Source organism: Centropristis striata, chromosome 5 (genome assembly GCF_030273125.1).
Source record: "Centropristis striata isolate RG_2023a ecotype Rhode Island chromosome 5, C.striata_1.0, whole genome shotgun sequence".
In the NCBI taxonomy this organism is placed as follows: Eukaryota; Metazoa; Chordata; class Actinopteri; order Perciformes; family Serranidae; genus Centropristis; species Centropristis striata.
The window spans coordinates 22,892,251-22,905,396 of record NC_081521.1 but is presented as its reverse complement, the minus strand read 5'-3'; positions in this window follow the sequence as shown (position 1 = coordinate 22,905,396).

The window sequence follows — 13,146 nt, the reverse complement described above, 5'->3', positions numbered from 1 at the left end:
ATTCTCTGTACACGATTGTTTACGTATACATGAAATCTTCTGTGCTGGTTGGTTATGTATCCTAGCACCACTTTACTGTCTGTGTAAAATGTAGTTTTGTCTATTTTCATGTCAATTTCTTCTGTGAGGAGCTCTGACAACTCCACAGCGAGCACCGCAGCGCAGAGCTCCAGTCTGGGGATGGTAAGCTCTGGTACTGGAGCTAACTTGGCCTTACCCATGATGAAGCCAACTTCAGTGTGTCCATCTCCATGTGTGACCTTCAGATAGGCTGCTGCGGATATAGCTCTGACTGAAGCATCTGAGAACATGCAAAGCTCAATACACTTAGCTTGTGAAATGGAGAAGGAGACATATGTGCGAGGGATATGCAGTGCCTGAAGATCCTGCAGCAAATCTTGCCAGCTTCTCCAGCCATCATACATGTCAGGGGGAAGGGGGCTATCCCACTCAAGGTCACTGTTGGAGAGCTGTCTGAGAAAAAGTCGTCCTTTAATAGTTACAGGGGCAAGGAAGCCTAGGGGATCGAATAAGCTGTTTACAACTGAAAGCACTCCACGGCGCGTGAAGGGCTTCTGGCTCTGAGGAACATGGAAAGTGAATGTATCAGACGTGATGTTCCAACTCACCCCCAAGCTGTGCTGGACAGGAAGCTCATCTGTGGAGAGGTCCAGATCTTTGATTTCTTTGGCTCTGTCTTCAGGGGAAAAGGCGTTCATCACTTCCACTCTGTTGGAGGCGATTTTGTGGAGACGCAGATTAGAGAGAGCGAGCATCTTTTGAGCTCTCTGCACGACGTCGACAGCCTCAGCTTCGGTTGGAAAGGATTTCAGGGCATCATCGACGTAAAAGTCACGTTCTATGTTCTATGAAGTGTCGTGCATCACTGCCGTAGACCCCTTCTGCCTCCTTTGCTGCCATTCTCAGCCCGAAGATTGCCACAGCTGGAGAGGGACTATTTCCAAAGACATTCACTCTCATGCGGTAGTCTACCACGTCCTTGCTGAGATCGTTGTCTTCATACCAGAGAAAACGAAGGAAATCTCTGTGATCTTCATGAACTACAAAACAGTAAAACATGTGTTCTATGTCGGCTGTTATGGCAACCAGTTCCTTTCGAAACCGGAGGAGCACACCCAAAAGGGTGTTGTTCATGTCGGGCCCCTTAAGCAGCACGTCATTGAGAGACACTCCGTCAAACTGTGCACTCGAGTCAAAGACTACTCGAATCTTCCCTGGCTTCTGTGGGTGGTAGACGCCAAAGGTGGGAAGATACCATCTCTCTTTACCCTTATCGCATGGTGGTGCGAGCTCTGCATGTTTATTATCAAACATTTTCTGCATGAACTCGACAAAGTGGGCTCTCATGTCTTCCTTCTTGTCAAGTGTGCGTCGAAGAGACATAAGCCGCTTGTAACAATAGGGTCTGTTATCTGGGAGCAGACGCCTGGGGCTCCTAAATGGCAACAGTGCAACCCAGCTGTTAGTTTTGTCTTTGAAAACCCCTTCCATCTTCTTCAGAAAGATTGTGTCTTCGACAGACGGTGCGAGCTGGTTGTCAGTAACAGTGCGGAAAAAGACAGTCTCTCCTAAATTCTCTGCAGTGGGCTTGGAGTGCGGGTTTGATGGTTGCGGCTGTTGAGGAGTCGCTTTTGTGTGACCCATCAGGCTGTAATTCTCCTTCACAGTGAAACGGTTGTCACAGGGGGTGAGAAAGCTGGGGCGTCCATTGTCCAACACATGTGTTTTTAGAGCACTCACTTCAGTTGGCTTGTGAGCACTGCCGAGGCACACATCGCCGATGATAACCCAGCCCAGGTCAAGCTTCTGTGCGTATGGGTCATTGTGTCTGCTGTTCAACTGTTTTCTCACCTTGTGAGCTCTCAGAAGGTTTCGTCCAATGAGCAGGAGGATGTCAACATCTGGGTCGAGGGGTGGTAACTCAGCAGCAATTGACCTCAGATGATGGTGGTGACGTGCAGCTTCAGGGGTAGGTATTTCTTCCCTGTTATTAGGGATAGCATTGCATTCAATGAGTACAGGGAGAGGAAAGTTCAATTTCCCGTCTGCTGACTCCACTGTATAACCACAGGCTCTTCTGCCTGATGTTTCTGTTATGCCAGCACAAGTCTTCAGGGTGTATGGTTCTACTGTGCCCTGGATGTTAAACATATCAAAAAACTCAGTCTTTGCAAGGGATAGATTACTTTGATCGTCTATGATTGCATACATCCTCTTGATGTTATGACGTTGACCTTCTGGAAAGACGTGTACAAGGCAAATCTTGGAGCAGGATTTCCCTGCGATTCCATTTCCGCATACCTCTGTGCAGGTGGCCGTAACATCTGGGTTTGATGAGCTCACACTCTCCCCGCCATGCTCTTTAGAGGAGGAGAGGGGCTTTAGCGTCTGCATTGGTGGGCCAGGGTGGAGAGCTGCCAGGTGCCTCTCACTGTCACACTCCACACACTTAATGGTGACATTACAATCTTTTGCCTGATGACTGGTGGATGCAAGGCAACGATAGCAGATTTTATTTTCTTTGATGAATTTCTTTCTGTCTTCCAATAGCATAGTTCAGAAACCTCTGCATCTTTTCAGTGGGTGTGGTTTGTGATGTATAGGACATTGTCTGCTTATATCTTCAGCTGCATGTTTAACCGCTGTGGTTACATCTGTTGACACGTCTGTCTTGTGTACTGTGACTGATGGCCTTGTGTTATAATTACCTGGGAACCTCCCTTTCTTGGAGCTGACAGAGGTGAGATGAGCTGTGGTGAAACTTGGGTCATTCCTTGCTTTAGCCTCTTTCCTCACAAACTCAGAAAAGAAAGAGAAAGGTGGGAAGGCAACTTTATAGTCTTCTTTAAACCTTGACCCAACTGCTGTCCACTTTTCCTGAAGGTGGAATGGTAGCTTCTCCACAATTGGATTCACTCCCCTGGCTGTGTCGAAGTAACTTAAACCAGGTAAGTATCCGTCTAGCTTTGCAGCTTCCAGTTCACAGAGCAGGTCGGAGAGCTCACGAAGCTTGTGAGACTCTTTGCTGGAGAGCTTTGGAAAGTTTTCTATCCTGGAAAACAGGGCCATAGGGACGAGCCATAGCACTCTTCAAGTCTTGTCCAGATCATACTTAGACCAGCAGATAGGTGACGTATGTTGACTGCCTTCATCCTTTTAGCATGTTCAGAGGACTCAGGGCCCAGCCACTTGATGAGCAGATTTATTTCTTCAGTGTCAGTTAGTCCAAGATCTGCAATGGTACTCTGAAACGTGGTCTTCCAGCTCAGATAAGTTTCTGGTTGGTCATCAAACTTAGTCAGTCCTCCAGTCACAAGCTGACTCTTTGCTAAGAATCTTGCAAGGTCACTGACAGTGTTGTCAGAAGCTGTGTGGTTCGCAGTAAACCTATACTGTGGCTGTAACACACTGGGGGGAAGACTTTGTTGAACTACATCTCTTTGTAGTGTTGGTTTGCTGCCATCTGGTGGTGAGAATTGGTGGCGATTTGATTCTTGTTGAAAAGGTGTAAATGTTGGCGAAGATTTCGCTTCTTTCTGATGACAGGTGGTGTCACAATACTGCATAAAAATGTCTTTCTGACTTTGAGGAAGTTCGGTGTGATTGTGTCTATTTATGTAATCAGTAACTTTTTGCTGTGGGGTTGCCTGGGTGGGCAAGAAGTCAAACTCACCACTTCACTCAGCAGCGCTGAGCTGAGCAACAGCAAGCTCCATCACCTCTGCTTTGGCCATGGCAGCATCAGCCTCTTTCTGTAGTTCAATTACATCAAGAGTTGCTTCCAAGCGAGCTTTTTCCACCTTTAGGTTCATTTCTTTTTCAGCGTAGGCTAGCCTGGCTTTAGCAGCCTGTGCTTCCGCTTGAGCCTTTGCTGCCGCCATACTTGCTTTGCTCGATGTAGATGACCTGCTTGAAGCTCTTGCTGATGATCTAACTGTCAGTCTTCCTGATTTTGAAGACTTGAAGGAGTGAGCGGAGAGTGATCTGGTCTCCTCACAATCTTGACTTTGAGCCGGCGATGTCTCCATAATGTTTGGCTGAGAAGGGCCGGTGAAGGTAGGTATATGTCTGATGCTGGCTCTCTAGTCAGTGTCTAACCGTTTGTCGTCGTCCCTCGCTGAGTGCTATGATTTCACTGTACTGCTTCATCCAGTGTAACCAGTGTTGTATACTGAAATTCACAGCCAGCTAAACTCTCTCTGTCATTTTCCATCCAAGGAACAGGCAAAGTTGTATTTGGATCATGTTTAATGGCAGAAATTGTGAAACTGCAAGAAATACAGAAACAACTAGGCCTGCAAGCAGGACTGAACGGGACCGAGCAGAGTGGAGCCGTCGGAGGAGGCCACGTTGGGCGTGGCGCTCTGGGCTCAGTCCCTAAGCGTCCCAAATGGCGTGTTTGTGGAAAACATGTTACTTCCTGTATCCAGCGTAGTTTTGTGACAAGACGCCATATTTTGCCGCCATGCCACGCCCACATAGTGTGACAGTCGGTAAAGCTTTCAATAACTTTGGATCCCAAAGTACAAAGCCCTTGTGATACTGACCAAGTTTGAAGTCCATGGGGTGAAATCTGTCGGAGGAGTTTGTTAAAGTATGCGAGGTGGAAATGGGAAAAAACGATTTTGTGCGATATTCAAACCAGGATGGCAGACTTCCAGTTGGGTTTGAGGTATGGGTCCAAGAGGCTTTTTGGTGCGTCTCCACATGATTCATGTGTGTACCAAATTTCGTGTCTCTAAGTGAAGCCTACTGCTAGGGCTAAGTATGAAACATGTGACTACCTGTTGCCAGTGGGGGGATCTGTGACTGAGTGTCAATATTGACATGTGGGTGTGTTCAGGGCTGGACCCTCATCACGTATGAGAAAGTTGGGACAGATTGGAGAATGTATGGTCAAGTTATACGGTCTCGTGTGTTGTTGAATAACTTTTGATCCCAAAGCCCTTGTGATGGTACTGACCAACTTTGAAGTCAATCAGGTTAAATCTGTAGGAGGAGTTCATTAAAATATGAAATGTGGTCATTTAATGAAAGGGGGCGTGGATATAGCATAAGGGGCGGGGCTTTATGAAATATTATGATTTAGAAGTGTTAAGGGCTGGACTCTGATGAAGCATGAGACGTTTGGAGCAGATCGGACAAAGAATGGAGAAGTTATAACGATCTCGTGTTTTATGGCGAGAGGCCATATTTTGGCGCCATGCCACGCCCACATAATGTAACTGTCGGTAAAGATTTGAATAACTTTTGATCCCAAAGGCCTTGTGATGGTACTGACCAACTTTGAAGTCCGACTTTGAAGGGACTGAGCACTGAAGGTGCGATTGTAATTGGTCCGTTTCTTCTTCTTCTTATTCATACCAAAAGTAAATCGCTAATTTGGAGCCTTTATCATATTCAAAAACTCACCATTTTGGGAATATATGTCAATCTCCCGTGAAATTTACATATTCTGGTATTCTCGGGAATGGACCTTGCAAAGTGACTCACTAGCGCCCCATTGAAATATTCAAAAGAGCCTCACAATAAAGGAATTTTTCACCTAGAGACACGACATTTGGCACATACATGTATCATGAGAAGACGCACCAAAAAGTCTCAAGAACCCATACCCGAAAAAGAACAGGAAGTCGGCCATCTTGGATTGAATATCGCACTTTTCATTGTTTTTGGCCAATTCCATGCCGCATACTTTAACGAACTCCTCCTACAGATTTCACCCAATTCTCTTCAAACTTGGTCGGTAGCATCACAAGGCCTTTGGGATCAAAAGCTATTGAAAGCTTTACTGCTGGTCACACTATGTGGGTGTGGCATGGCGGCAAAATATGGCGTCTCGCCATAAAACAACAGATCTTTATAACTTTTACAGACTTTGTCCCATCTGCTCCAAACTTCTCATGCTTCATCAGAATCCAGGCCTTAACACTTCTAAATAACCATCTTTCATCAAGCCCCGCCCCTTATGCTTTATCCACGCCCCCTTTCATAAAATGACCACCTTGCATACTTTACATAACTCCTCCAACAGATTTAATCAATTTAAACCAAGATGGCACACTTCCTATTGGGTTTGAGGTATGGCTCCAAGAGGCTTTTTGGTGCGTCTCCACATGATTCATATGTGTACCAAATTTTGTGTCTCTACATGAAACCTACTGCTCGGGCTAGGCGTAAAACATGTGACTTCCTGTTGCCAGCGGGGGGCGTTATCACTGTGTGTCAATATTGACATGTGGGTGTGTTCAGGGCTGGCCCCTCATCACATGTGAGAAATTTGGGACAGATTGGACAATGTATGGTGAAGTTATCCAGTCTGGTGATAGATGGCGAGACACCATATTTTGCCGCCATGCCACACCCACATATTGTGAAGGTCAGTAAAGGTGTTGATAAGTTGTGTTCCCCAAAGCCTTGTGATGGTACTGACCGAGTTTGAAGTCAATGGGATTAAATCTGTTGGAGAAGTTATGTAAAGTATGCAACGTGGTCATTTTATGAAAGGGGGCGTGGATAAAGCATAAGGGGCGGGGCTTTATGAAAAAATTGTAATGTAGAAGTGTTAAGGGCTGTACTCTGATGAAGCATGAGAAGTTTGGAGCAGATGGGACAAAGAATGGAAAAGTTATAACGATCTCATGTTTTAAGGCGAGACGCCATATTTTGGCGCCATGCCACGCCCACATAGTGTGACTGTCGGTAAAGATTTGAATAACTTTTGATCCCAAAGGCCTTGTCATGGTACTGACCAACTTTGAAGTCAATCAGGTTAAATCTGTAGGAGGAGTTCATTAAAACAGCCCTAAATTCTTTCTTGGCTAGGGTTAGGGTTAGGACTAGGGTTAGCCCTAGGGTTAGGGTTAGCCCTAACCCTAACCCTAACCCTAGGGCTAACCCTAACCCTAGCCCTAACCCTTACCCTAACCCTAATTAGGGTTAGCCCTAGGGTTAGGGTTAGGGTTAGGGTTAGGACTAGGGCTAGCCAAGTCTGAAGTAAACTAACCCTAGCCCTAGCCCTAACCCTAACCCTAATTAGGGTTAGCCCTAGGGTTAGGGTTAGGGTTAGCCCTAACCCTAGGGCTAGGGTTAGTTTACTTCAAACTTGGTCAGTCCCATCACAAGGCCTTTCGGATCAAAAGTTATTCAAATCTTTACCGACAGTCACACGATGTGGGCGTGGCATGTCGCCAAAATATGGCGTCTCGCCATAAAACACGAGAACGTTATAACTTCTCCATTCTTTGTCCGATCCGCTCCAAACTTCTCATGCTTCATCAGAGTCCAGCCCTTAACATTTCTAAATCATAATATTTCATAAATCCCCGCCCCTTATGCTATATCCACGCCCCCTTTCATTCAATGACCACATTTCATTTTTTAATGAACTCCTCCTACAGATTTAACCTGATTGACTTCAAAGTTGGTCAGTACCATCACAATCCCTTTGGGATCAAAAGTTATTCAAATCTTTACCGACAGTCACACGATGTGGGCCTGGCATGTCGCCAAAATATGGCGTCTCGCCATAAAACACAAGATCGTTATAACTTCTCCATTCTTTGTCCGATCTGCTCCAAACTTCTCATGCTTCATCAGAGTCCAGCCCTTAACATTTCTAAATCATAATATTTCATAAATCCCTGCCCCTTATGCTATATCCACGCCCCCTTTCATTAAATGACCACATTTCATATTTTAATGAACTCCTCCTACAGATTTAACCTGATTGACTTCAAAGTTGGTCAGTACCATGACAAGGCCTTTGGAATCAAAAGTTATTCAAATCTTTACCGACAGTCACACTATGTGGGCGTGGCATGGCGCCAAAATATGGCATCTCGCCATAAAACACTTGATCGTTATAACTTTTCCATTCTTTGTCCCATCTGCTCCAAATTTCTCATGCTTCATCAGAGTACAGCCCTTAACACGTCTACATAACAATTTTTTCATAAAGCCCCGCCCGTTATGCTTTATCCACGCCCCCTTTCATAAAATGACCACGTTGCATACTTTACATAACTTCTCCAACAGATTTAATCCCATTGACTTCAAACTCGGTCAGTACCATCACAAGGCTTTGGAGAACACAACTTATCAACACCTTTACTGACCTTCACAATATGTGGGTGTGGCATGTCGGCAAAATATGGCGTCTCGCCATCTATCACCAGACTGGATAACTTCACCATACATTGTCCAATCTGTCCCAAATTTCTCACATGTGATGAGGAGCCAGCCTTGAACACATCCACGTGTCAATATTGACAAACAGTGATAACGCCCCCCGCTGGCAACAGGAAGTCACATGTTTTACGCCTAGCCCGAGCAGTAGGTTTCATGTAGAGACACAAAATTTGGTACACATATGAATCATGTGGAGACGCACCAAAAAGCCTCTTGGAGCCATACCTCAAACCCAATAGGAAGTGTGCCATCTTGGTTTAAATTGATTAAATCAGTTGGAGGAGTTATGTAAAGTATGCAAGGTGGTCATTTTATGAAAGGGGGCGTGGATAAAGCGTAAGGGGCGGGGCTTGATGAAAGATGGTTATTTAGAAGTGTTAAGGCCTGGATTCTGATGAAGCATGAGAAGTTTGGAGCAGATGGGACAAAGTCTGTAAAAGTTATAAAGATCTGTTGTTTTATGGTGAGACGCCATATTTTTCCGCCATGCCACGCCCACAGTAACCGTAACACAGTGACCGGCAGTAAAGCTTTCAATAGCTTTTGATCCCAAAGGCCTTGTGATGCTACTGACCAAGTTTGAAGAGAACTGGGTGAAATCTGTAGGAGGAGTTCGTTAAAGTATGCGGCATGGAATTGGCCAAAAACAATGAAAAGTGCGATATTCAATCCAAGATGGCTGACTTCCTGTTCGTTTTCGGGTATGGGTTCTTTAGACTTTTTGGTGCGTCTTCCCATGATACATGTATGTACCAAATGTCGTGTCTCTAGGTGAAAAAATCCTATATTGTGAGGCTCTTTTGAATATTTCAATGGGGCGCTAGTGAGTCATTTTGCAAGGTCCATTCCTGCGAATACCAGAATATGTAAATTTCACGGGAGATTGACGTATATTCCCAAAATGGTGAGTTTTTGAATATGATAAAGGCTCCAAATTAGCAATTTACTTTTGGTATGAATAATAGTAAGAAGAAACGGACCAATTACAATAGGGTCCTCGCACCTTCAGTGCTCGGTCCCTAATGAATTACTACAAGTAAATATTACAAGTTTATATGAAGCCTCCTACAGAGGTAGTGGATCTAATAGCACAGATCTATGGTCAAAGTCCACGATAGCGCCTCGCTGGTTTCATTAACAAATTACACACTAATAAACTATGGTAGAATTTGCAATCTATTAACTGTAAATAATATTTACTTACTCATATTGCCACTACAAAGGGCTACAGACAAATGCGGGAGGAATAGCATCTCTTGCTACCAGCTTGCTACGGAGAAGGTAAACACAATAACATCCGGGTAACCTACATCACTTCCAGTGACCTGTCACAAAACATGGATGCCAAAAAACACCTAAATGAAAGTACTGCGCCCTCTACTGGCTCAAAATGCAACTGCAAATATAAATGAACACAGTTCCAAGACATACGTTGAGAAAAATTCATATTCCGTAGAGAAAAATAATAGGACACCGATCCCGGTCAAACCACACGTTTTGATATATAATTTTGATAAACTATAACTAGTAGCGGCACGAAATTGTGTCCGGAAGAGGAAGATGAAAAAATCCACAGTATAACAATAGTGCTCGGTGTGATTGCCCCGTGGCCCTAACAATCTGAGTGGGTCCATTCTGCATAACTTTTACTTTTGATACTTGTGGTATCAGTGTGGTATTATACTTTTACTTATGTAAGGGATGTGAATACTTTTTCCACCACTGCTACCTGCATTGTCTTTTACTTAGATTAAGACTGTATCCAGTGGTCGAAGAGGTATTCAGATCCTTTACTAAAGTAAACTGTTCATTGTTATATATTCCAAATATATTTTTGTTTTATTATTTTTTATATATTTATGAAAGCAGCATTTTGCTGTTGTCCAGGTCGGGCTAATTTTTAACTTCAACCTAATATACTTTCATGTGGTTTAATTTATAAATGTGTTATCATTTTAAATTGATCATATTGTTTCATGTTGTTGACCTGAAAACTAACTAGTAACTAAAGCTGGCAACTAAATGTAGTGGTGTAAAAAGTGAAATATTTACCCTTAAAATGTAGTGAAGTAGAAGTATAAAGTTACATATGTGCAAATACTAAAGTAAGTACAAGTACCTCATAATTGTACTTAAGTAAAGTACATTCTAATGCTGACTGTATCCTATTGGCATCTAAAATATACCAAAAGTAAAAGTGCTCATTGTGCAGAATGCACTTCCAGAATAATTAGGCAATAAGCCACAAGAGGCCATGTGTTACAGTGATTTTAGAACAGGTAAGTGGCCCCAGGTGTGTGTTTATAATGAATTATACAACAGCTTGGAATGCGGCTCAACCAATCATAATCAAGGAACGGAATTATTCTTGTTCGAGCCTGCGGCTCTTCTGTGTGGAGTTTGCATGTTCTGTACCTAATGACAGTCAGGCTACCTCTGGCAAGCACATGGAGGGCTGTGCGGCCCCCCAAAGAAATGCCACCCCACACCATTACTGACCCACTGCCAAACCGGTCATGCTGGAGGATGTTGCAGGCAGCAGAACGTTCTCCACGGCGTCTCCAGACTCTGTCACGTCTGTCACATGTGCTCATTGTGAACCTGCTTTCCTCTGTGAAGAGCACAGGGCGCCAGTGGAAATTTTTGCCAATCTTGGTGTTCTCTGGCAAATGCCAAACGTCCTGCACGGTGTTGGGCTGTAAGCACAACCCCCATCTGTGGACGTCGGGCCCTCATACCACCCTCATGGAGTCTGTTTCTGACCGTTTGAGCAGACACATTTGTGGCCTGCTGGAGGTAATTTTGCAGGGCTCTGGCAGTGCTCCTCCTGTTCCTCCTTGCACAAAGGCGGAGGTAGCGGTCCTGCTGCTGGGTTGTTGCCCTCCTACGGCCTCCTCCACGTCTCCTGATGTACTGCTTGTCTGCTGGTAGCGCCTCCATGCTCTGGACATTACACTGACAGACACAGCAAACCTTCTTGAAACAGCTCGCATTGATGTGCCATCCTGGATGAGCTGCACTACCTGAGCCACTTGTGTGGGTTGTAGACTCCGTCTCATGCTACCACTAGAGTGAAAGCACCGCCAGCATTCAAAAGTGACCAAAACATCAGCCAGAAAGCTCTCATAGGAACTGAGAAGTGGTCTGTGGTCACCACCTGCAGAACCACTCCTTTATTGGTGGTGTCTTGCTAATTGCCTATAATTTCCACCCTTTGTCTATTCCATTTGCACAGGCTGGAGACTTTTGGGACTGTGGTGGAGAGGAGAACACAGAACAAACTGCTGGCCATCATGGACAATGATCAGCACCCTCTCCATCACACAGTAGAAAGACAGCGGAGCACCTTCTCTCACAGGCTGCTCCAGCTCCGCTGTCAAAGGGACAGATATAAAAAATCTTTCCTTCCACATGTACACACTGTACAATAACAAATAGCCTGGTTCATTACATACTGTCGTTATGCACACTGTTCATTGCACCTTATTTGTTTCATAGCACCAACATTTTGATTTTTCTACTGCATATTCATATTTATTCTGCACTGGAATTTACTCCTTAATACATACTCCTTCTTTAGACACTTTATTTTTATTTTTACATTACATTTTATTGTATTTTATTGTATTTTTATATATTATTGCTTGAAGTATGCCTAGGTTGTTCTTTCTATTTAATTGTGTTGTTATTGTCTCTGTGTGTAATGCTGCTGCTACACTGTAATTTCCCAGCTTGGGATTTTTTTAGCAGTGTATCCACTTGTAATTATCTGTACCTCTCTTAGGCTGCAGTATGCTCGCTTGTATTCATTACATGTCTTGTATATAGATGATATGGTTTTGTGTTCAATAAAGAAAACCCTGACACTGCAGTACATAAAATATGCCAAGATGTTTCTCCCATTGAATTATATCTGCAGACTTTTTTTTTTTTGTTTTTGCCAAAACAATAAACAACTTTGCACCAACTAGATGGACTTTATTACATTTGCCAAAACCATCCTGTGTACACTTCAATTAAAGAATAAGAAATATTTTAGTAAAATGTGAACTTCAACAGACTTGTACAGAACACAGGGGTTTAATCAGAAAAATAAATGGAAAAGCTAGGTGAGTCTAGTGGCTTTGGCCTTCATCCAAGATCAGACATTTTTAAACTGCATTAAATTAAGCCAACATATGGCTTGGATCCTAGAAAGCCTCAGAAAACTCTGCTGTTACAAACTGTTTTATTGAGTGTGTGTGTTTCCTTCCAAACAGCAAGTGAAGCAAATGTAAAAACAGGATGCAGATAAAGGACCAATGCTGACAGGATCAGCTTTATACCTGCACAAATGCAAATAAGGCCGGAATGTTAAAATATTTGTACCATTTGACAGAATTCATGACATACAATCAATTAAAAGCCAACAATATTTCACAATTAGCAAAAGTACCTCATGGATTCAATAGGCTTACTCTTCCCGGCTTAAAGCAGTATTGTTTAGCTGAGTTCATACTGAGGGACAATGATGACCCATATTTAAAGTCTGTTCCACAGTGAATATTCCAGTAGTTTAAGGAATTCAAACTTCTTGCTGTATAATTTACTTCTGTAAAAGTCATTAATGTTGAGATCCCAAAAGCACATCATCTTTGCATGACTGACAGCGAGATATACAGCATGTAAAGTATCCTGAATGCACCTTAAAATTAAATCATACAACACACGAGCATAGAGGTGTTTGACAGTACGAGCACAAAATTGGTTTCATGGCACCTGGCACATCAGTTCAAAAAATGCAATGGAAATCACAGTGCTTAACTTAAATATCAGAACACACACACACACACACACACACACACACACACACACACACACACACACACACACACACACACACTCACACACACACACACACACACGCACTTACTGCATCATTTGCGATAGTACACA